The sequence below is a fragment of the Halichoeres trimaculatus genome, unplaced genomic scaffold, assembly GCF_033239565.1.
Source record: "Halichoeres trimaculatus isolate MK-OKI-2021-1 unplaced genomic scaffold, fHalTri1.1 fHalTri1_scaffold_20, whole genome shotgun sequence".
Classification (NCBI taxonomy): domain Eukaryota; kingdom Metazoa; phylum Chordata; class Actinopteri; order Labriformes; family Labridae; genus Halichoeres; species Halichoeres trimaculatus.
In genome coordinates, this window is record NW_027437198.1 from 27,887,698 (window position 1) to 27,913,398 (window position 25,701).

General features: G+C 41.6%; 1 protein-coding gene and 1 long non-coding RNA gene across 2 annotated transcripts in view; one reads left to right on the forward strand and one right to left on the reverse strand.

The window, feature by feature from the left end:
• LOC141809080 (uncharacterized) overlaps positions 1-5,848 on the forward strand; it is a 110,166-nt gene extending 104,318 nt beyond the window's left edge. The window contains exon 3 of the long non-coding RNA XR_012599981.1: positions 5,792-5,848. This is a non-coding gene — a long non-coding RNA (uncharacterized LOC141809080). The remainder of the gene's footprint in view (positions 1-5,791) is intronic.
• The window catches only part of hs3st4 (heparan sulfate (glucosamine) 3-O-sulfotransferase 4), a 122,648-nt gene that overhangs the window by 95,159 nt on the left and 1,788 nt on the right, over positions 1-25,701 (reverse strand). The window lies entirely within an intron of this gene.

The window sequence follows — 25,701 nt, forward strand, 5'->3', positions numbered from 1 at the left end:
TCTGCTCATTCACAATCAGCTCTGCTGCTTTCGTTTCTGTGAGGATCTCCCTGCCAGAGCCGTGGGGAGCCGTGGGTGGGGAGGTTAAAGACTCCACCGAGTGCTGGCGTAGGAACTTAGAGGGGACGTGACATTAAAAGCAGGCTGCTGCCCCCCACGCTGGATGATATCTGCATCCTGGACGGAGGAGAGGGGGAAAAGTTACTTTGGTGCTGCCAATTAATTCAGTGTCTTTGTGAGTGGCTGCTGGAACAGGGCCTGGTTTGATGGATAAACAATGCTCCAGTGCATAATTTAGCCGAGCATGGACGTGAAAACATAAGATCCATTCACTCACGCGCTCTCAGTCGTATTCTTAGCATCCACTTAAGCTGACTGCAGGGCTGTAATGAGATTACTGGGATTGAAACACTGCAAAAAAAGACAATCAGACACTTTCTGGGTTTTTTTCCTCCACTTGAGTTTTTGCATCTCCGTCTTATCCCACCTGCTCCCCCCCCCGCCCCGTGCACATGCAACACCGACCATCACATACAGTCATGACTGCAATCGCTGCTTTCTGCATAATTCATACGTCTTAACATCTGAGAGAATGCCCGCCCCCGCCAAGATGTTTCATTGGCTGCCTTCGAAACAAGACGAAGCCCCTGCTGCCAAGTTTTGCAGCTATAGTGGGTTTGTTCATTTTTAATAGCAGGGGGAGAAAAAATAGAATAGCTAATGATGTTGATTATTCAGTTGGGCAGACCAACATGTTTGGTTTTCTTTGAGAAAAGCGTGATTCATCATGGAATCATTGACTTCCCATATATAGCCCACTGTCCCTATGCCAGCACACACACACCCACACACACACAAACACACACCAAGGCACAATTATCTCTCAAGGATCCTATTTGCATTAAGTTTCTGCAGCAACTTTGATGGTGTTCATCGCCGTCAACAAGCGCCCTTTGTTCAGGCCTGTAATTAATGCAGCCTTTGATTACTTCACTGGAATTAAAATTCCTTTCAAGGCAAAATATATTTCCACAAAATCATCATTATGTATAATAAAATCCCTCCGACCGTGACCCACGGCGCCGTGCGTATCCGTGTATATGTTCCTTTCTTCAGGGAGGCGCCGTGTGGATGTGAAGCCTGCTCCTCTGCCAACACTTTGGACAGTAGGAGCCGTTGTTGCATGACAGTCGCCTGCAGCAATTTCTGCTTTCATGTGAAAAGTGAAGGGGAGAATGCTGCTGGAGATTAATGGCACATAAACAATATAAATGACTGTGTAAGCGTGGAAGCGCTGTCCCGTGGATGTTCATGCATTTATTCATATGTTTTGGCGTAATTCAGAGTCTGATCTTAACCAGCACGTGCAGGTTTTCATGCTGCATGTGCGCCGAGAGGTGCTGTCTTTGTGGTTTTATGATAAAAACAGGAAATTCTTCTAATGCTCCTGATTAATTACTGATCGCTAGGTGTTAGCTGGTTTGCAAAAGCAACACTCTGAATGAACAAAAACCACAACACAATGGAAGTTAAGAGGACAGTTATCCTAATGGAGACAGAAAAGTTGTAAAAAAAGGTGAATGATGGTTTTCTTTTTTTACCTTCAGCGATGATTAAAATGACTTTAATGCTAACGCTATTGATTTCTAAAGCTAATGATGGAAAATATGAACTGTAAAGGAAATTAGAAGCTTAGACGCCGACTAAGCCGACAAAAAAGAAAATAATTAACTGACTTTTGCAATTTTTCTGTTTCCATTGGGATAAGTGACCTCTTTTGACTACTGTTGTGAAGTAGCCTTTGCATTCATATTGTAGCTTTTGCATTTTTGTTGCAGTTTTGTATTTGTGTTGCAGCTTTTGCATTCATGGTGTGTTGTATCTTTTGCATTTGTGTTGTAGCTTTTGCATTTTTGTTTTGCAGATTTTGTATTCATGTTGTGACTTTTGCATTTTTGTATTAGTTTTTGCATTCATGTTATAGCTATTGCATTTCTGTTGTAGCTTTTGCATTTGTGCTGTAGCTTTTGCATTCATGGTGTGTTGTAAGTTTTGCATTTTTGTTGCAGCTTTTGCATTTTTGTTGCAGCTTTTGCATTTGAGTTTTAGCTTTTGCATTTGTGTTGCAGCTTTTGCATTTGAGTTTTAGCTTTTGCATTTGTGTTGCAGCTTTTGCATTCATGTTAAAGCTTTTGTATTTATGTTGTAACTATTGCTTTTGTGTTGCAGCTTTTGCATTTAAATTGTGGCTTTTGCATTAAGATTTGCAGCTTTTTCATTTATTTTGTAGCTTTTGCATTTGTGAAGAAGCTTTTGCATTTGTGTTGAATATTTTTTTATTTGTGTTGTAAGTTTTGCATTTGTCTTGTAGCTTTTTGAATTTGTGTTGTAGCTTTTGCAGTTGTGTTGCAGTTTTGGTTCATGTTGTAGCTTTTTTATTTCTGTTGAGGCTTTTTGCATTCATGTTGCAGCTTTTTCATTTGTTTTATATTTTTGCATTTGTGTTGCAGCTTTTTCATTCATGTTGCAGCTATTGCATTTTTGTCATAGCTTTTGCATCCATGTTGTGGCTTTTGCCAACCGTCTGACACCCACAGGCCACCGTAGATAAACACCTGCGGGAAGCTGAAACGCTGCAGCTTCTCGTTTCCTCCTTTGTTTGGTCTGGTTGGTTTGGGGTCGGTTATAAAACGTGAAGCTAACGCTGCTCCTCACCAGCTCCTCCTCACCAGCAGCTCCTCACCAGCAGCTCCTCACCAGCAGCTCCTCACCAGCAGCTCCTCACCAGCAGCTCCTCACCAGCTCCTCCTCACCAGCAGCTCCTCCTCACCAGCAGCTCCTCCTCACCAGCAGCTCCTCACCAGCTCCTCCTCACCAGCAGCTCCTCACCAGCAGCTCCTCGTGGTTTGTGCTGCAGACTCAGAATCAGCTGGTCGCTGTTTTTTCTTTTTAGGAAATGACCCCGGAGAGGAAATGAGGGTGTTTTTTCAGAGGTTCAGGAGTTTGTGGAGTGAGTGAACATTACAGGCTCTTATGAATCTTCCCCAAATCAATTTGCTGCCCCCCTGAGGTTTGCTAATGGAATGCAAATGTAAGTATACCGCTGGGATTTGTACCTTTAATTAATTTGGACATACACCGCCCGGTTTGGACGTGGGACCGAGGTGTATACAGATGCTTGGCAATATCTCCTCCGTGCAATAAAGACGTCCCTGCAGCTCTCCCAGAAAGCTCCGATATGCAAGTGAGGAAGTTCAGCCTGCGCTCTGATTTATTGGTCGTTATTAACGGGGCGGCGTTGAAGGAAGTGGGCTGTGGCTGCCAGTACGAGATCTGACCTCTGAGCGCATTAAATCAGGACATTTCAGGCTCTCCACCAACAGATACAGGAATTTAAGACGAGATATTTGCAACTCAGTTTGTGCATTGTGGATTTGCATTTACATTTTGATCTGCAGACACTTTTGTGAATTTACATTTACGTTTAATAATAATTTTGCTACTTCAATCGCTCCATATTTGGCCCTTTGACCCACCCGGGGTCTGATGGGGATTTCTCCAGAGGAGGTCTCTCTAATGGACCATCAGAGTCGACCTTTGAGCGTCGTCAGTTCCCCGTCAGCTCCTTTTACCTCATTTGTTAGCGATAGTCTTCATCTCCATCCAGTTTGTTTCTTCTTCAAAGTCTCAACCGAGCTCTGAAGATTTTTCACCTCATTGATTTTTTTCTTTCTTTGTTTTGCTTTAGTAACCGCTGACTCCTAACTCAGCAGGGACCAGAGAAAACAGTTCAGAATCCGCCTACACGCCGTATCGAACCAACCACTGCCGGCTGATGGATGCCTCTGGTGATTATTCTCAGGATGCTGGTTATGACACCCTGTTTGTTTCACTCGAGAAAAGCTCTTTCATCACTGAGTCATTGACTCCATCACCTCTTTATTAGCTAATCAGGAAAAAAAAAGAGATTCAGTGATTTTAAATTTGCTAAACTACTCTCCAAACGGTGTAAGAGAAGAAACAGGGAGTGTGACTTCAAACAGATCATGATCTTGAACTTCCTGTACGTCTTTGGAGCAGTCACTCTAAGCAAACAATGGACTACATCCCCCACAATCCAGTCTGCTGACTCCCACTCACAGCCGCGCTCAGTTTCCTCTCCACGCTTTGATTCAGGATTATTAAAAACAGCTCACGTGTCCAGATCCAGGCTCAGAGACGCTCAAAGACAGGCGCTGAAAACACGTCCAAACCCTGATGAAGATCCAGTTTTCAGGCCCAAACTGGACGATCTGTGGAAGGAGACTCCACATGACGGATGGTTTTACAAACACACAGAAAGGAGCAGGGATGTTTCCACGGTGAGGACTTTAAAACAGCTCCTCTGTCTGAGCCAGTTTCAGCGACAGCAGGTCAATAACAGCTGAGAGCCGTGTTTTCATTCAGAAACAAACAAACTGACTCCAGCTCAGACACACAGCGACTCCCAACCAGAAAACAAGCAAACAAGCATCAAAGCTGCAGAAATGGAGAATCAGCTGAGAGGAAACAGCAGCCCTGACGCGCAGAGGCTGAGCAGGAGGAGCAGGAGGAGGAGGAGGCTTCCTCTGAGCTCAGCTAAGAGTGTGGAGACCTGTACGAGGGAGGGAGGAGGTCCAGCAGTGACAGGGATCAGCTTCTGGATCAGGGGTCAACAACCTTTACCTTCATAGGAGCCATTTCTCCTCAGCTCACCTGGATCAAAGTCAAACAGGAGCCACAAAATCTACTTTATCTTCACAATAAAGGAAAAAAAAAGTGTATTTAATTCTAGTTATCTAGTTATCTGTATTTAATTCTAAGTAGTTATCTAAAATAAAAAATTTTGAATAAACTTTTACGTGTGATGTCCACATTTAAAAAAAATAATAATAAATTGAAAAATTCTAAAAAAAATAAATAAATAAAAAAAATAAAAAAAAATAAAAAAAAGATTAAAATTTCAGATTTAAAAAAAATCGTAAAAGAAAAATCAAAAAATTGCGAAAAAAATAAAAAAAACTGAAAATTAAATTTTGGAAAAAAAGTTTAAAAAAATATATATTTTGCAGACATTTCACACAATATTACATCTTCAACAATCTGCAAAAATTTCGTCAAATTTTGAATATATAAATCTGCAAAACTTTCAAAAACATTGAATTTAAAGAAATTGCAAACATTTCTAAAAATTTGAAATTCTTAAAATTGTTAAAAATAATAATATTTGAAATTTCATAAATTTGCAAAAAATATAAAAAAAGTTTTTGAAATTCCAAAATTAAACAAAAAATAATTTTAAACAATTGTGAAAGTTAAAAAAAAGAAAAAAAGAAAAAAATTAAAAAATATTTTTATTTTAAAAGAATTTATTTTAACAATTTTTTTTTCAAAGCTACAAGGAGCCACTGCAAAGGAGTCAAAGAGCTGTGTGAGGCTCTAGAGCCACAGGTTGAAGACCCTTATTGTAGATGTTGGTGTGCTCTGCTGAAAAACAACACGTGTGTCGTTACCAGCACGGCTCTGGCTGCTGTGTTAAGACTGCGGCTTTATTAAAACAAAGTCATCTCCAGGAAGCTCTGTGAGGCTGGGAGCACGCCGGAGGGAAACCTCTGAGGCTGAAGATGGATCTGATTGGTCAGTGACAGTTGGTGGGCGGGAGCCTGGCTGGTGATGAGACCATGGACGCCCCCCTTAGAGTGCTGGACCACATGAACCTGTTTGAGGGTGAAAACCAGACCAACTAGAGGCTGATCTGGATCTCCTGTTTCAGGATTTCTGAAGGAGAGAGGAGCTGAGACACATGTTGGAGAGCGTGAGACGCCTGCAGGGACGGGTTCAACGAGTGCTGCTGACGGAGGAGGACACGGCCCGAGATCTGTGCCTCCAGAAACTGAATTTAAATTTAAAATTTAATTTAAAAAGCGTGTTCTGAAATTAAATTGATGTTTTGAAACTAAATCTATTTGCCTTGAAGTTGTATTTAAACTACTATTCAAGCTAAAATGTAAAAATATAAAATTCAATTTCAGTTCAAAAAATTCAAATTCAGGTTTGCTGTTAAATTTCACTTAAGTCACAAGTTAGAAGAGTCATCTCACTTTCCTCCCAAATGTTTCTTCACCGACCAATAACTGGGTCACAGGTGGTCACGAGGGTTAACTGGTCGGCTAATCAGAGCTAACGCTAACACAACATTCCTCATAACTTCATAACTTCCACAAACACAAACTGCTTCGCTGGCCCAGTCTCGCTGTAACGAACGTAAAAGTTCATCCGTGATAAATAAAGTTTGTGATATCCTTCATTGTTTTTTATATTTTTATATTTATCAGTAAAAGTCATCTGATCTTTAGCTTCATGAATCAGTTCGCTAAACGTTAGCATTGGAGCTATATTCTGTGTCCGTTGGGATACCTCTCCTCTTAACTCAAATCAGCTGACACCTACTGGCCACCGTACTTTTTCTTTCCCACATCCAAGAGAAACTGCCGTGTTCACATCAGCCCAAACCGGACCGGACTTTAGGAGGGGGGTCACTGCAACTGCCCCCAAGACCCTGAAACCATGAGACAAAGAGTCAAAACGATAAAGTCAGAGCTGATTTCCAGCTCACTCAGAGCGAGTCTCAGAGACAAACGTGCCCTTAAACATTTGATAAACTCCACTTTCTTCCTCTCCTCAGAGCCTCCCTCCACGCACCGTGCAGGCGTTGATCTCAGATCCGTGTTTTCCGAGCACTTAGCTCCAACACTTTACATTCTTCTTCTATAATTGCATCAAACAACGGGAGCCTGAACGATAACATTAATTTTCTCCACACGCTCCCTCCTCAGACTTTGAAGAAATTGACAGAACTTGCGAGGACGGCGTTCTGCTTTCCCGACGTCGAGCTTTCACATGTCAGGAGCAAATGGCTGTGGAAACAAAAAGCGGTGACGTCACCGTGGAAACGGGCCATGTCTGACTCTGTGGGTTAGCACTTACACAGGGCAGGGGGCACGGCCTCTTGGATGTCAGTGTCAGCGCAACCCACTGTTTCATTATTACTGTGAATAAATTGCACCACGCCTCTGCAGACGCTCCTCCGTGGACGAGGAGAAGCAAACAGAAAAGAATTACAATCCCTGATATTTTATTGACACTGATCCGACGCCTTTGAGCCGAAAAGCAGCGATTTGAAAACGCGCTGATTCAGCTGGAGAGCAATTAGACGAGATGGCTTCGAAAGTAGATGAGTGTTTAAGATAGTAGTTCTCAATCGAAGCCCTCTGGACACTAACGCCTGCTGCTTCTCGCTCCGAACATGTAATCAGGAAGTGGTGCACACCTGGGACGCCAGGTGAAGGCAATTACCTGCAATCAGCTCGCTGGCAGGACACGAGGAAGCAGCGCTCTGGAGCCTCAGCAGCAGAGGAGCTAATGATTCCTCTGTGGAAGTCGTGGTGCAGTAAACGCCTCGGTGGAAGCGCTGTAACGACATCATTTTATATGTTTGGTTGTTGTGGAGTCATGCTAAGGGAGCGTTTCCTCTGTATGCTCTGAGAAACACAGGATACACACACTCTGCACGCGTCAGGCCGCAGTGAGCGATGTGATCGTAGCAGTGTGTAAAAATCCATCTGTTCAAACGTGACAACACAACATCAGCGCGAGAGAAACAACACACACACGTTAGCGCCAAGACAAATCACACTCTGTATTATTAAACTCAAGGTGTGAAATCCCCTCCTCTGGCATTGCTTAAGTAATTACCATGGCACATTAAATTCCTCAACCCAGAAGCCTTTGCAGAGTTTACCCGGCGTGCAGAGCACGGGTTACGTGTTTATTCCCGTAAAAACGAGGCGTTTTACACGGAGTTTAAGAGAAAGCAGCTGGCTCAGAGGTGAGACGCCGCAGCTGCTGCAGGGACGCTGCATTTGCATTCTGCAGATCGGATCAGAAATGTAGGAAATGTTAAACGGAGACGGTGTTAAGAGGCAGATCTGCTCTGACGTGGAGCCGGCGTAATTGCATTAAGGATTATTAATTATTACAGCGCGCCCGGGCTGAGAAAACAGGACGCCAAGCTCAATCTATGGAAACACAAAAGAGATGCAAAGATAGCAGCGAATGCTAAACATCTGCCTGGACGAATCTGCTGCGAAGACGCTCCCTCCTGCATGACACAAGCAGACATGTTGACAAAGCTCTCATTTATTACCCGTCCCAGCCGGAGCAGCACAGCCGCGGCGTGACACTGATTAAAAGGCGGAGAGGCCCGTTCCCGCCACAAACCTGTATTCATTTGGTTCTGCAGATTTCTGCATCCAGCTCTCCTGGCATGAAAATGCAGCATGACATGAGAGCGCCGTGGCCTTTGAGCAGAGGGTTAATCTGCCTTTCTTTGGCGGAGAAACCTCAATCTTCAGTGACCAGTGTGTGTCGTACGATGCAGCGGCTGAGCCATAAATTGAATTAAATAAACCCATTAGTCACAGCAGCGAGCTCCTCACCTCAGCCCAGATACACTCTCATGGCAGCGCCGTCCTTTTCTTAATAAAGACCTGAGGACAAAGCAGCGCGCGGCTGTGATGGCACGCTAACCTTGAGCCACAAGACGGAGAGCGTGTCCTTGTTCATTACTCAAATCAATTAAGAGCGGCTGTTTGCTGCACGCCACAGCCCCCGCTGCGTCCTGCAGGTGTTTAAAGGTAAATGTATGCTCACCCAGAAATCAATCCACACTTAGGATTCTGCCTCCTCCTTTCTTGTAGACATGAGACGAACCAGAGGTCGATCAGAGTAGAAAGCCACTACCGAGAGATTCGCCATGGACGTGCTTTAAATGCATGCAGCGACTTACCCCGAGCAGTTCACATGAACTTCTTTATGAAAAAAAAAAAGCAGCAGCAGAGAGAAGAAGTCAAGGATCTTAATCCTGCAGCAGCCTGAGAGCAGACTGCTCTGTTTTTACACTTTTGTCCCTGACAGTCTCCTCAAATAAAAACACGCTGCAGTTTGGCCCGGCTTTTTTATTTTATGGAAATGAAGTCGTAGCTCGCAGACAAACTTTAAAAGCTAACAAAAAAGTTTGGAAGATTTTTTTTTTTTTACATTTATCAAACTGAGAGAACAGAGAGAGGAGAGGTTCCCAAAGAAGTTAGCAACAACAGATCAGGTTCTTTCTTCTTTCACAGCTGTCAGACAGGAAGTAGCTGAATGCTAATGCTAGCTGCAGTAAAAGTAATTAGTTATACTTACTTGTTACTTTCCCGTATCAGTATTTAAAGAAGCAACTGAATTACTCCTTCATAAATGTAATTATTGAGTTGCTTTCCAAGAGCTAGCATCATCAATGGTGTTAGCCGTGGTTTTGGTTGCTAGCTTCTTAGCGCCGTGTGCTGTTGAGAGATGCTTCAGAGTTTTTCTCACAGACAAAAACACTTTGCTTTGGGACAAAATGTTCACTTCACATGTCTGTTTTTTACCTTTTACACCCATGACGTTGAGGTAGCGTCTGTCATGAAAACGCCGCTCTGTTCTCGCCACTGTTGCATGAAGTTCTGTTGTGTCTTTGTGTTTGCAGCATGTTGACATCTAGGAATGGGTATCTAAACACTTTTATGTGTTTATGTGGTAAAAAGTATCAATTTGTTTAATAATTAAATATACTTTTTTTTTTCAATTTAACATATTTATTCTTCAGCATATAAACCCACAATGCTGAGTTCATGTCCAGTAAAAAAAAAAATCTCCTACTCTTCCTCTCTCTCACCGCTACAAGGATGCTTTTAGGTACCTAAACATGGTTCCTTTTCACTTTACATGAATTGGTACCTGGTACTTTTGACCAAATTCTGTCAGTACTAGGGATGAGCATTGATAAGATTTTATCGATATCTACGCCCTTATCAATTCTGCTTATTGATTCAATTCTTTATCAATTCCTTCTTTTTCAAGTGAGTAAATATGTAATTGGTCACTGGATCTGGATATCTCCTGCTGTAAATATATAGAAATGAGTAAAAATTGCACGTCATGTGACGTTGATGTACAGTTTTGTAATATGTTGTTGACCCAAGTGAGCCATCTAGTGTCTCAAAGTGGTTATAGCAATATTCTCAGTTGTTTGGAACCTTGCCGTAGTTATGAAACCAACCATGAGCCTAGCTTTTCTTTCATTTGCTTTAAAGTATTCTGACATTTGGAGTTTTTAGTGTTGTTTAAAAAGAGTAACTGTGATATGCCTCTGTGATGAAAGTTGAAATTCTACCCTGAGGTCAAAGTTATACCGATGTATGCTAACCGCTAGCATATCAAGGTAATTTCCCATATACATTCGCATCAAGCTAGCGCTGTTTTGTTTATTGTGAATGTATTGAATAGGAATCTCCTGTGAGAGAGTAACTAAGATTTCTGTGTTCAGTTCGTCAGTAAAATTTCAAGCTACAAATCTTTAGACTTGTTGCTCTCCATTGCCATGGTGTTTGTTGTGTTGAAGCTTAGCGACCCTATTTATCATAAACATATACACATGATCATCTACATCCAGTTATGGGTGAAATTTGCTCACACTGAATCCAACCATAGTCTGAGTAGGATAGCATAGTCAGTCCAAGCTGTTTACATGCATTTTTTATCAGAGCGTTCTGAACAGAGGGGCTATGAGAGCCTGGAAACAAAGCTGCTGTGCTTGATTTATTGGCTTTTTGGACCAAAACATGTTACTACCATTTCATGAAGACATCAATGATCCAGATTAAACTGCAGGAAAGGAGCAGGATATGGGACCGTTAATAGTCTGATCTCGTGCTGACTGAGGTCATAGTCTGACTTCTTAAGCTGTATGTAAACACACTGAGTGTTTCTTCCTCTGCTGTTAGCCACATTAGCCTCAGATTAGCAGGTTTGTAACTGAACCTGTCCTCCTCTTTGTATGAATCACTACTCGTTGCTCATATAAGTCGTGGTGTGAAGCGGTTTCCTCCGCGGCCTCACAGAGCATGACTTCGCTCCATGGTTAACCACGCTGTTAGAAAGTCACAACACGTCGACTCCCCGCCGTAAATCCCTGACGCAAATAATCCTGATCGTCCTGGGGAAACAATCACCTCTTGATATAACAGTTAGCAATTAGCATAATCCCTGAAAGTGTCCTTTTGAATTTCACCGGCTTAATCCCAGTCTCCGGGGAGCGTGGCGCTGCACGGCTCGTGTTAATGACTTCCAACATGCAAAGTCACTCCCATGTTTCCACGCAGAGTTAGCCAATCAGGCGACCCGAGGTGTGTGTGTCTCTGCAGCGTGTACGAGTGCAGTTTACATCTCTAATACTGGGCTCATACATTGTTTCACACTGAGCTAAAATTATTCTTGCGGAGTACCCCGTGGTGATTTCAGCACAGAAAGAGCATGAATAAGTAAACAACATAAAGCGATGAGAAACTTCAAAGGCGACGGGACAATCACAGCAAACAGCGTCCTGGAAGCCAATGAGTGTGTTTGTCTTTGTGTGTGACAGTGACTCAGGGGTGTAAACAGAGGAATTAGCTCGCACCTCCGGAGCCGCAGCACATCACAGCGTAATTGAATTAACTCTGTCAGGTTGTTGCAGAGCTGTAGACGCTGCAGGAGCATCAGATCACCTCCGTAAACGGTCCCAACTTTCCAAAACGAACGGCTGAAGTAGCATCAGAGTTGGCGTGAGATGCTAATTTATGCATTAACGCAAAATAACCACGGTTTCCCATGGAAAACATCCACCAGCTGCATTTTCCTGCGTTATTATCACACCATCCAGAGCTACGGTCGTAAAATAATACCTCCTGCTCTTCAGGGGACGGCGCCCAGCTCCTCCCCCGCCCCTCGGCTCCTCAGAGGCACCTATCAGCTCGCGGACACACGTCTGAAACATACTCCCAGCAGTCTTTGCATCTTGGCTCCACGACCACTCCTGTCAGGGTTTTCCCTTTGACTGAACAAATGCATCAGCTCGTGTCATGAGACCACATCCCTCGCAGCCAATAAGGAGCAGGAGGCGCGATGCGAGTGCTCCAGGAGATGTGGAAGGAAAATTGGAATCTTGACAAGTATGATTGACACGCGTGTTTGTCCCTAGGTAGTCTTATTTGCAGAGATTTAAAGACGTCTGTGAAGCCGCGCTCTGCAGGAACACAATCATTGTTCCTGCAGACTAAAGGCACATCATGGCAATTCTGTTGCATGCAAATAATCTTTTGGGAGAGATGAATCCCTCTGAGCATAAAATGACTCCAGCTTATACTTTATTTCGGGACTGAAATAAATAATTGAACAGCCGAAGCGATGTCTTTCATTTTCAGACAATCTGGCCGTGTCGTGGAGCCGAAACACGAGCCCGAGTCCTCCTCCCCGACGCACCGTCAGGGATGCAGGAGGAGGCTGCTCTGAATTTTATCAGCCTCTTTGATGGACACAAAAATAAAGTGGATATGAGAGTTGATGGTGAACCATAACCCGGGGCCACTTCATCGCAGTGAGAGGAGGGGGAAAAATGGTGAATTAAATTCTCACCATGAGTAAAATAGACTTCCACTTGAAAGCATGGGAGTGTAGCTACAGCAGGCGGCAGAAAGAGATAGATGTGTGTGAGCCAGAGGAGCAACGCACATGAATTCAGAGCAGCATTGGCCGTACACATTAACTGCTCAGGAGATTTCTCTTTTTTCCACCATGTGCTAAAAACACGGAGCAGTGTTACTCCATCCATAACTCTCACCTCACGATAGAAGGAGCAGGAAAAAGATAAAACACACGTGTGAAGCTGGACTGGAAGATCCACAGTACACCTTTCAGGAACAGGGGCGTATTTAGTGGTTTGGGGGCCCAGGGCAAACCCAGTCAATGGGGCCCTCCATGTCCTTGTAACTCCTCTTCCTCAGAGCTAGACTGGCCTTCCCTGGGTCCACTGTCTCTTTCCCAGAATCAAGGCATGAGACAGAGCTAATCTTGTACATGCTAACTTAACGCAACTAAATGCATTTCCTCAAGTTCTGTACTTTAGTTTGATTTAGAAAAAAGTGAATCCATCATTTAGTCCACTTTGTCCTGGATTTGAAATCTTTTATGGTCCATTGAAGCTTATTTGTCCCACAGTGGGGAATTTACAGAGTAACAGGAACAAACAAGAAAGGATGAAGTGAAAAACATTACAATAGGTAAATATTGAAAAAATAATTTAGTAAAGAAAAAATATGTAAATATCAAGCACAACATCAAACTGGAAAAAAATCTACTGAAAGAGGTGATATTTACAGTTAGCATACTTTTTGGTCCTATTATTTTAAAGTGAATGTATTTTTATTTGACCCCCTGTCCAGTGAGTTATGTTTCCAAAAAAGAGATTTAAGTCCACCATTCATCATTGTACGGTTTTGAAGCCAAATTCCTCCGTCACAGGCGCAGCTATTGGCAGCCAGAGTCTGTGCAGTAAAGACTGTGAGTGGAGCTGGGCGACAAAAATAATTATTTTTTTTCTTTCTAGAGTCTAATCACTTCTTGACTCTACCTCCTGACATATTTTACAATCCCCGAAAAAAATACACAAGAACGTCAGCTGTCAATCATTATTAAATGTTACGTAAAACCTCGTTTTTAACCTCGTATAACTAATGAAAATGAAACTTTTCAGAAAAAAGAGGACTTGGATACAAGACAGCCAAATGATATCTTCAAATCACCACAACAATCAGACGTGAGAAACATTTCTACCAGGTGGATTAATTTTTTAAAGTTTGACCACAGCCCATCTGGAATGACTGGGGAGATGGATTTTTAACCTATACTGCAGCCAGCCACCAGGGGGAGCAGTTTTTGTGGAGACCTCACTTCGAGCAGAGCAAGATGACCATTTATGTACAGTCTATGGATACAACACAACGGGATTTGAAAAGCTACAGTTTGAAATGTGTCAACAAGCAAACGTGAGTTTGTACCGTACGTCAGTCGCTGGCTGTATGAGGCGCTACTGTTTTGGATAAAAAATCCAATGAGCTCTGTTTCATCCTCCTTTTCTGAATTTTCTTATTTATTTTATTTTTTTTTTCAAATCTTTTTTTTTAATTTTTGCAGTTAGTACAAAAATAAAGAAGTTCGATCAGAAATATTTCAGGTTATCCGCAAACACTAAAGATTTATACAAAAAAAAAAAAAAGACAAAAATGTTATATCAGACAAAAGCAAGGACAATGAACTAAAATTAAACCCATCCACCCTTAATTTCCCAGATCCTGAGGTTTTTGATAATTAGTTCAATTGTGGCATGATTGCTAATAAAAGTATAAACAGTATATACACACATATCTACAAACATATATATGCACGCTCCTACACTCATAACCTACATACACATAAAAAAAAAACATATATTTACTTAAAATAAAAAAATAAAATTGTAGTATTGATAATTCTTAAATGAGTTAGCCAAGTGTTAAACAGCGCTGTTGAACGCTCAGTTGCAACTTTTTCCAAGTGTTTCTTTTAAATAAAGTTTTGCAAATCGGACGGGATGCTGCAGATGTTGTGACGTTCACTTTGGTGTTCACTGCACCAGGTGTGTGAAACTAGCTCCTAACCTGAGTTTTAGCTCTTAACCCACAGCAAAAATCCTCCTAGAGGCAGTTTGTGTCTCAGAAAACTCATCAGCTGTGACACTCTGGCGTCAAGGTACCACTGTAATTTAATCGATGGAAGAAATGATGTTTCTCTAATCTTTGACTAATGCAACCAGAAAACAGGACCAGGCTGGAGCAACACGTCAAAATGATCTTTAAAGAAACTGCTGCAAGATCCAACAACGAAAGGGAATAGTTTAATATTTGAAATAAAAGATGAAAAACTTTCAGCAGACTGAAAGAAAAAAGTCCAGAGGAAGACGATTGTACTGATGAGGAAACATGCCTGAATACTCTTCCTCCTCTAAAGAGACCGTCACATCAGAAACAAACATGGCTGCTCCTGTGGCGGCTGGACCTGGGCGCTCCTCGGTGTTTGGGAGTTTAATGGCGTGGAAAGAGGGCGAGGAACCAGCGACAGGACCGAGGCGGTCCAGTCTCTCCACAGCACAGGGCTGTGCTGCTAATCAAAAAGTTTAATTCCTCAACTGCAGCCCTGGCATCAGAGCACTCGGAGGTGCGTCCTTGTGAGTCTTGGCGCCGTCTTATCAGGCGTCGGCAGATTCTGCCACGCCGGGGAGGCGCAGGACAGGGAGCCGCCGCAGCAGCAGAAGCCCCAGCTGGAAGGGATGGCACTGGGCCTGCTCCTGGATCTGGCCCACCTCCCTCTTTTTTCCACCACCTCCCCGCTGAGAGGAGTCACGGCTCGCAGTCAGGTGGCGTGAGTCAGGGGCTAAGCTGCCCGTGGAGCAGCTGAGAGAGGAGAGCAGGGCTAAACAAGGGATAAACGCTGGATTTAGACTCTGTGCTGCCGGGCTCTGCAGAGGATCCGTGTCTACATTACACACCTCCTCACGGCCTGTCGTACCACCGCCACCACCGCCGCCGCAGGTCGAAGGTACACAAGAGCCGAGCTGTGAGCACGCTCTGTTCCTCTGAAGTCTCATGAACAGACTTTAATATCTCACAACGAGGAGAGACGACACTCTGAGTTCAGGTGAGGAGTGGACGCGGCGCCATCAGCTGATGTTTGGCTCTATCGATCGCGGCGCGTTGCAAACAGAGACGTCCTTGGAAACGGTTTCAGACGCTCTTCAATCGCCAAACTCTCACAAAGCCTGAAAAAAACACGACCTGGAAATTCAGCTGCAAAGAAAAGCCCAAAGTTTGTGAGTGTTCTTCAAAGCAGCGTCCGCGGGGACCAATCACAGCTGGAGACTCACGGCGGCGAGGATAAGAACACGGCTCCAAAGATTTATGGGAACATCCCCTCTGCTTTTATTGCAGAGGGGTTAAGATGTCATTTTAATAACACAGAGATATTAGAGCGTGCAAACCTCTGCAGAACTTTGGTTCCTGTTCACCGTTTGCTGATTTATCTCCAGCATTAATACCAGGCAGAGGAAACAGGGACGCAGCGTCTGCACCGTGCACGCCGACCTTTGCAGACTCCTCCGATTTAACCACGTACCCAAATTTCCGTCAGCTCCCGCGCCATCTTTATTGGTTTCTTCTTTGGACTCAGGGTTTTGTTGCAGTGCGGCAAAAGTCCTGAAGTTGTTTCCATTCTGACCTCTTCCTGTTTCGCTTTTCTCCTTAAAATATCCTCTTTAACTCAGCGCCGCCGCCGCCCGAGCGAGGGGCCGTGAGTTTGATAAATGGCGTGCTCACCTCATAAACAGGTGAGCTCGGTAATAAATCCTGTCGCACCGGGTCAAACCCACAGAGCCTGCGTTCGTGGCAGCTGTGGTGCGTTCACTGACAGCTGCGGTGCGTTCGCTGACAGCAGATATTCAGATGTAAACTGGTGTTACATCACGGGTTGTTTTTTTCATCTGGAGCGAGGTTTTTCTTTTAAGCACAGTAAATTGATTTTATATCCTGTAAAGTCTTACACAGAGAGGCTTTATGAGAACATTTATGGCTTTGGGTGAGGGATGTGAGTGTTAATCTCTTTATAGGTCTGCTCATACACTCAGATTAAACTGATGGACACTTCACTGTTTCCAAAGAGCGGCTCACACTGTGTTAGCTTAACGTAAAGGGCGTGACTCTGAGGCAGAGAAAACCTTTTCCATGACTCATTCTCACAGTATTTTTGTAGTATGTAAACATGCTCACAGCAGAGCCTCTGAGTCCTCTGTCGCTGTATCTCGCCACATTGGCCAAACTCAGGACTTAGTGGACGTTCACGCTGGAAAGAACAACTGGAACTTGGATTGGTCGCCATGACAACACCGTAAATGGATGTGATTTTTGGCTAGCTAACTGAACCCCAAAGAGATTTACAATAACCCACTTGGAAGTCACATTTGGGAACTTGTAACATCATGATGATGTTATAATGATAAATACTGAGCACAACATTTCAATATAAAGAAATCAACTTTTGCATTATTCCTCCAACAAAAAAAAAATCACAGATTTTCACCAATCAAACTGCAAAATGCTCAGAATGTTTGAGACAATTGTGCTTGTATCACTCAAATTTTTACCGCTTATACTTTTTTAAAACATTCAACATTTAAAAACAAAACTTAGCCCATAGAAATTAATGGGAAATGATCCGTCACCATGGAAACAAGACAGTCACTTCAGCATTTCAACACCCAGCATGTTATTATTCATTTTTAATCTATTTATATATTTGAATTTTTCATTTATAATTTATTAAATAATTTGTTAATATTTGTTAATTTAAATATTCATTTGATATGTTTGTTATTTATTTTTTTATAGATTTACTTATTTATTTTTTGTTTGTTAATTAATTAATTTAATTATTTATATAATATTTTTTATTATTTATTTATTTGTTTGTTTATGTTTTAATCTATTTATTTGTTTTTCTGTCATTTATTTATTTAATTGTTGATTTCTTTATTTTATAATCTATTTATTTTCTAATTTTTGTGTCATTTATCTATTTATTCATTTACTTGCTTGTTTATTTCTATTTTTATTTATAAATTTTGTAATTTTTTATTTATTTATGTTTATTTTTTAAACTATTTATTTTTTTGTTTGTTTTTTATATCTTGTCATTTATTTATTTATTTGTTGATTTTTAATCTAATCTTTTTTATAATTCTTTTGTCATTTTTTTATTTTTGTCTCTGCCTCAGTGTAATTTTTCTCTGAGTGCACACATACATAGCCTCCGTGGTGCCTGTGCCCTAGGTTGTCTACCCCTGCTCTACAGCAACTGTGTGTGTGTGTGTGTGTGTGTGTGTGTGTGTGTGTGTGTGTGTGTGTGTGTGTGTGTGTGTGTGTGTGTGTGTGTCTGATGGTTTTGGTATCAGGGGTCAGAGGTGACTCAGAATAAAATCTGAGTTTCAGCTGCTCTCAGACACAATCAGTCTGGATGTAAAGGTTTCCTCAGCTGAATATTTTCCACGTAGTCTCATCATTAGACGCCGTATTCCTCCAGCCATTAGCTCCTTCCTGGACTCCTCCAGCGAGTAGAAAAGAAACCATTCTTCCTCCGCTGAAAAGACTGATAGAAGTGCTCCCACTCTGCTGACTGTCCGGTTCACACATCAATGCCGAGCGCCGATCCATTGAGTCTCACTAGATGAGAAACCTCACGCCTCCCGCTGTATCATTTGATCCGGTCACACGTGCTCTTCAAGAGGAATTAATCTGAAAACGGACAATCTGACACCGCTCACAGCGTGGGGGGCTGATTCTGCCACTGTTAATCTGCCAAATGACTCAAATGTTAAAGTGCCTGGAAACAGTGTTTTCTCATTCTGTAATGTGATAGTCAAAGTGTTTAAAACCAGGAAACCGCTCGTGTGCTGACAGAAACTTATTCCATTTATATTTGATGACGTGACACTCTGTTTTCCTGTTTTCTCCTGATTATTAATACATGATAGCAAGTCAAAACAGCATTTATCTTTAATTTTTAATCCTTCCCTTTTCAAAGACCATTTTTAAACCCTGACACAAACACAATTAGTTCACCGTTTGAGAAAATCTGCCACAAAAACGGAGCAGGAGCCCTCTCTAATGCGGCCTAATTAGAGCTAAAAGTCTCTGCGTATGATCGATAACCACGGATATCATTTAGCACAATTTATGAGGAACATTATCTTCCTCCTGACGCTGGCACACAGCCGCAGTAACATTTGCTGTTTTGGTCTTAATGCATCAAATGTTTCCTTTCCCAGGACGGGCGTTAGCACCAGGTTGAGGCGCACTCCGGAGAACACACGAGTGAAATCCTCGCGGCGGCGGCGGCTCATCCTCTTTACCCAGAAAATAGAGACAACATTAGAAGCGCCAATTGGCTGTTCAGAGTCCTCTGTGGACGCTAATGATGGCGCTACATTGCTAATTGCTTGTTCAAGGAAGCCCAAAACACACTGCAGGAACGTCCAAGAGCGCTGGAAAGCAGGCAAGCAGCACCAATCACCAATCTGGGCCCGGCTGAGGAGGCGCAGAGCAGACGCTCCATAAACTCCGGCTCCTGATGTGAATGCGAGATGTGAGCTGGTTCACAACTTTGGTGGAGGGTTGGACTGGATCCTCCTGGTGTTACACGCAGCGCGGACGACGTTAGAGGAAACTTAACTGTCTGCATGAATAAATCAGTTCATCACCACAGAGGGAAGTTCACAGAAACGATGAAATGACATGTTTTTATTTTTACTTTAGCATCAGAAAAACAAAAATGAGACTTTAAAGGTCCCATTTTCTGCAGAAATCTCTTTATTAAGTCTTTTAGTGAAATGTGTGGGTCTTTCCTCCCAGCCCACAAAATGTGATATTTAATGACCAAACCTGTTCTTAGTAGAGCTTGTTAATGTTAAATCCTGACCTAAAACCAGCTGTTTGGATTTTGGGGATTTGCCGACGTCAGCGATTACCTTTTTTGACCAATTTTCGACTCCAGAATGCCAAAGTTGAAGAGCCATCACTGCTCTGTTTTTGGCTGTAAACAGCCACATAGTTCCATGCTCAAGCTTCCCATCTCAGAAGAAGACAGACTAAGTGTCTCGAGTTCATTTATCAGGAAATGTTCCAGCTACACTCAGTAAAACTGTGCATGTGTGTGCTAGTCACTTCACGGCCGACTGCTTTTCCAACTTTGGACAGTCCAACAGAGGGCTAGCCAATAGACTGGTCCTGAATCCAGGCGCATTACCAACCATCCTCCAACAAACCTGGGACCCTGGAAATGTGAGTATTTTAAATGCTGTGTGCTGTGGAGCAGATGGAAGAGCTTTTCCTCAGTGCCCCCCCCTGTCTCTGTGTTAGCTTCAGGATGCTAACTTTAGCTGCAGTTAGCCTGTTGTTTTAGCCTGTAATGTTACGGTAAACGAGCTTCTCTGTTTTCTAAACATTGTGCACTCAGAGCTCGTGGCGCCGCTCTCAGTGACGTGGAAGAGCGGGGCGGTATCAGCGGTGGCTCATTTACATATGAAGGCCACGCCCACTAAATCAGAGCGTTCTGAACAGAGGGGCTATGAGAGCCTGGAAACAATGCTGCTGTGCTTGATTTATTGGCTTTTTGGACCAAAACGTGGTACTAATTGATACTTAATTGCTTATTTTACTGTGTATCTAACACTTATTTTCTGACTGCTGCATGATGTGAAGAGCAACAGTGAAACCAAATTTCCCTGGGAGTAATGAAGTATTTCAGATTTCTTTTTAAAACTCTGCCTCACACCTCTACCTTCGCTTTTATATTCGTGAACTCTTTAAAAACATCCTGTTCGACTTCTCTCTAGAAATAGACCAAAACCAATAATTACTTTTCAAAGAAGCTGATAATGGATATTTGGAGCCGACAAATATTGCAGTGAAAGTGGAAATATTGTCGTCGAAATTTTGAATAATACAAACTCCAACACTTGACTTTATTCAAAGCCTTTGAGCGTATGTTCATTACACAGCTCCAGGCTCAGCAGCTTTCTGATAAAGGTCGATGAAAGCTTTAAAAACTGTTTCTCTGTGGACCTGTCCTCCTCTCTGCTGCGTGTGTGGGTATGTGCATGCACAGCTTTCACTGCTGATTGGCTGTGACCTGAGCCACGGCTCTGTGTGACCAATCAGGTGGTACCGTGGGTTGATGCTGGAGATTTGACACAGTTTGAAACTGATTTTTCTTTTGTCAGCTGTTGAATTTGAAAAAAAGGCTGATCTGCTTCGAATATCGGCCAATCATCAGACAATCTCTGCTTTTGTTATTGGTTGTTGCAGTTTTTATGCCAGAAGCGACATCCAAAAAAATGGACGTCATCTTGCTTGGCTCGAAGTGAGGTCTCCACAAAAACTGCTCCCCCTGGTGGCTGGCGGCAGTATAGGTTTAAAAATCCATCTCCCCAGTCATTCCAGATGGGCTGTGGTCAAACTTTAAAAAATTAATCCACCTGGTAGAAATGTTTCTCACGTCTGATTGTTGTGGTGATTTGAAGATATCATTTGGCTGCCTTGTATCCAAGTCCTCGTTTTTCGGAAAAGTTTCGTTTTGATTAGTTATACGATGTTAAAAATTAGGCTTTATGTCACGTTTAATGATGATTGACAGCTGCCGTTCTTGTGTATTTTTTCCGGGGATTGTAAAATATGTCTGGAGGTAGAGTCAGGAAGTGATTAGACTCAACTTTACCAAACAACAGTAAATGTCAGAGCCACATCACCGGAGCTTTAAGTCACTTCACATCCTGAATGATTTTAATCTGACTCCTCATCTTTAATCCCTCTCACAGCTTCATTCCTGTTCTTCTAACCACCTCAAAGAAATTCACGCCATGACTCTTCTGGATTGGTGCTTTTCAAACGTCTTGACACCTGAGACTTCATTAAGTGCAGATATTTTAAAAACAGCGTTTGACTCTGTGAACTCCTCATCCTGTGTTTACCTCAGCAGCAGCCGCCGCCCGCGGCGTGTTTCACCTCCTCACATACCGCCGCTGTCAGATGGGAGTGGGCGTCTGCTGCCGCTGCCTACAAAGAGAACACCTATATAACCTGTTTGCAGCTGTCACCGCCGTTTGACCGTGTCAGACAGGGTAATGATAACATCCTTGGAGGAAGCAGATTTTTTACGATCCTTTGGCTCAGCTTCACAAAAGTGCGAGTGAAAAGGAAATTTACTGTAAAGCTCCCGGACAGAGAGCAGCCGTATTTTACAGGATGTGTCCAGAGCAGAGGGTGATGTTCAGCTGGAAGTGGCAGAAAAATGCTTCATGATTCTGTGTTTACAGATTAAACTATGGACTGACTCCTCCAGCCGAGACCTTCAGAGAAACACACGACGCTGCAGAGGCAAAAGGCTCAGTGAATCCAACCAATCCATAAGATTCACAGCAGAGACCCGGTCCAGGATCTCAGAGAGGATTGACCAAAGACGCAGGGAAGTCATCGTGTAAAGCAGCGGTCTGCAACCTTTACTTTCCATAGAGACGTTTTTCCTCAGCTCACCTGGATGAAAGTCATTCAGGAGCCGCAAAATCTACTTTATCTTCACATTAAGACAAAAAAAGTGTATAATCAGGTGAATAATTATCTAAACGAGAAGTTTTAGTGTTTATAAATTTGTACATGTGATTTCTTAGTTTTTTACTCAATTTATTTTTTAACAAATTTGCAAATTTAAGAGAAAAAAAAAAGAAATTTGTAGTGTCATAGATTTTATAAATTTTGCAAAATTTGGAAATTGAAAAAAAGATTGAAAATTTGCAAAATAAAAATGAATTTAAAAAATGTGCAAAATTTCAAAGAAATTGATTAAATGTCATAAATTTGCAAAAAACAAAAACAATTTAATAATGCAATTTTAAAATTTTGCTTAATTTCCAAAAACTGAAAAAAAAAACTTTCTAAAATTGCAAAAAAAGAGGGATTTATATAAAAAAAAATTGCAAAATATGGAATTATTTTTCTTATTTGCAAAAATGTCAAAAATTGAAATAAAAAAAAAATCCCCCCCAAAAAACTGCAAAAAAATGTATATTATGATTTTACTCAGTATCTGTGTTCTTATCATTAAAATATTAAAAGCCCTTTATTTCAATAATATTTTTTAAAGCTACAAGGAGCCACTGCAAAGGAGTCAAAGGGCCGCATGAGGCTCCTAGAGCCACAGGTTGAAGACCCTTGGTGTAAAGACTCAAACAAACATCTTGATCTCTCTCAGCTGTCGCCACGCCGCGTCGCTGAACGCTCACATGACTCTGCAGCACATCTGTCAAAATGTGAAGCAGGTGTTTACAAAGACAGGCGCCAAATTTATGAATCAGGCGTGTTTCTGCGAGACGACGGCTCTCACTCAACTCCAGCAATGTCAAATGTCTGCAAACATCTGTAACTGATCATAATTTCACTTCCATTAAGGGCACATTAGCCGAGCGGGAGGCAGTATAATGCATCGTTTAGAGACAAACAAACAAACGTGGGATGAATAGATGCTCCCATCGCCGTCTGGTCTTGACTTATGATTATTTTAACTGGTGCACAATTAATTTTAGATGGCTGCAAATGGAGCCTGTGAGTCTCTGTGTCCTGAACGCAGCCTCCACACAGGACCACCACATCCAGACGAAGGCCCCTTCAGGGATTTGTTCAGCTCAGGGGCCCCGAAACCCACGAGCACACTTATTATTATTTATGTAAGCATGTCATCTTCCTGTCTAATGAGCCTTTCACCGACAGCCTAATGAAACAGCTTGCATTAACACAAGCTAAATGAACAGCCCAGAGCTCCCGTGTCTATGCAGCAAAGATGAAAGCAGATGCTCAGGAAGAAAAAAAGCCAAACACCGGGTGTGACAGGGCCCGGTTCGACGGCGGGGAGGGAAACATCAGCGGGACTTTGAGTCAGCAGCGTCCTCATCAGCTCATTGACTCAGTTGGAGAAATCTGGAGTCAAACATCATTATGTGAGAACGGTGCCTAACACAGCCATGACCAGCTGACCATGAATGAACCCTCACATTGATTTTTTTCTCTTTCCTCCTGCTTCTATAAACACGGCGTGATGAAGAGAGGAGGGCTGAGGCTGGAAAACTCAAAGTGAAAGTCAAACATCACAAAGAGACGACTGCAGGCTCAACGCCGGGGATGTTAGAGGAGCTCTGACCGACGGTCTGAATACTGACGACGACCAATCAGCATGGGCCGTAGAAACAGGCTGTAACCAGGGGACGTTTCACATCCACAGGGTTTACTCATCGATTCTACAGTGGGTCATATGGCTGATATTCATATTTCATCATTTATTTAACAAAATAATGCAAATCATGTGTCAATGGTTTGCTCCAAAGTCACATGACCCCAATCAGCTGAGGTCCCATCCTTTTTGGTGTGAACCTTGAAGAAAGTGTGTCATGTTTCAGCTCCTCCTCATCAATATTCCATCAGAATGATTGTCTGTACATGGGGCGCATTAACTGTTCATCAGCTGTGTTACCAACATTTTCTGCTCTTCTTACTATAGATGTTATAAAGAGCAAACTGTGAAGAACAGGAGCAGAAATATGAGCTGATGGAGGTCAGGTGGTGCCATGTTCAAGGTCTGGAGGAGTGGTCTGACACCTTCACTTTCATAGGACACATTTTTCTAAGTCATTCAGGAGCCATAAAATCTACTTTATCTTCACAATAAAGACTTTGAAGTGTCTAAATTTTATGCAGACTTAAAATCTAGTGAATAATTATAAAAACAAAAATTTTCTTTAAATTTACAAAATTATACATATGTCTTTTTTTATTTTTCAGAAATTTGCAAAAAAAAAATAATAATAATAAAAATCCAAAATAAGAAAAAACACATTTTTTTTTCAAACATGTGCTAAAAAATAAATTTAAAAAATATTTTCAAATAAAAAAAGGAATTTCAAAAATTTGCAAAATTATACAAGAAAAAAATTTAAAGAAATTCACGAAAAATTTTATGAACTTTAACATTTTAGAAAAATTGACATTTGGTAAAAATATTTGTGATCTTAAAAATTTAACAAAAAATAAAAAAGTCTGTAGTTAGCACAAGGGCAAAAAAATCGAGGAAATGTCGACTGTGTTAGCATCACTAAATGTAGATGTTACTGGGATTTTTGAGCCATAATTCCTTTTAATTTTGACCAAACTGTGAAATAAATGATGAAGGAACATTTCTAGGGAGCGTAGTCTGACAGAGAAATGTTGAATAACTCTAAATACAGGATAATATGGATTTATACTGAAAAATAGTCACAAATTTTTGTCCATAACACAGCTGAAAAAAATAAGAATATTTAAGAATTTCCAAAAAAGAAATTAGTAGATAAAAATAAATTACATTAAAAAAAAATCCAAAAATGCCTCAAAACAGAATATTTGCAAAAATTAAAAAAAAAAAAGAATTTTAAAAAATTGCAAAATTATACAAGAAAAAAACAGGAATTTTTCAAAAAATTTTAAGAACTTTATAAATTAGAAAATTCGACTTTGTTTTATAAAAAAAATTGTGAACTTTAAATGTAACAAAAAAAATCCTAAAAATAAAGTCAGCAGTTGGCACAAAGTTTCTCTCTTCTTGTCCTGTCAGCTGGTTACTTGGATTTTTTAAGACATAATTCTTTAACATTTTGTCTAAACTGTGAAATAAATGATGAGGGACATTTCTAGGGAGCGTAGTCTGACAGAGAAATGTTGAATAACTCTAAATTCAGGATAATAAGGATTTATACTGAAAAATAGTCTATTGCTAAAAAGCTGATTAAGGAATTTAGTTAATTCCAGGTTTATAGTTTGCAAAAAAATACAGAAGATGGAGCAAAAAAAGCAGATTTTTTTCTGATTACAGATTCACTCATATGTCAGAGAGCTTTGCATGAATCACTGAGCGGTGTGTGTGTTTATTTCCACACGAAGGCCTCATGCACAAGTCTTCAGTCTAACCTCACACTCTACACAGGGTGCATCAAGAATGTGAAATCACAGGCTGTGGTTTCACATTTAAAACAAAGAAACAATAAAACAATTTTTCTTCCAGGTGAAAGTGGATCTTTGGATATTTTCAATCCAATCTTTCTGATTCAGACACAGCAGGTTT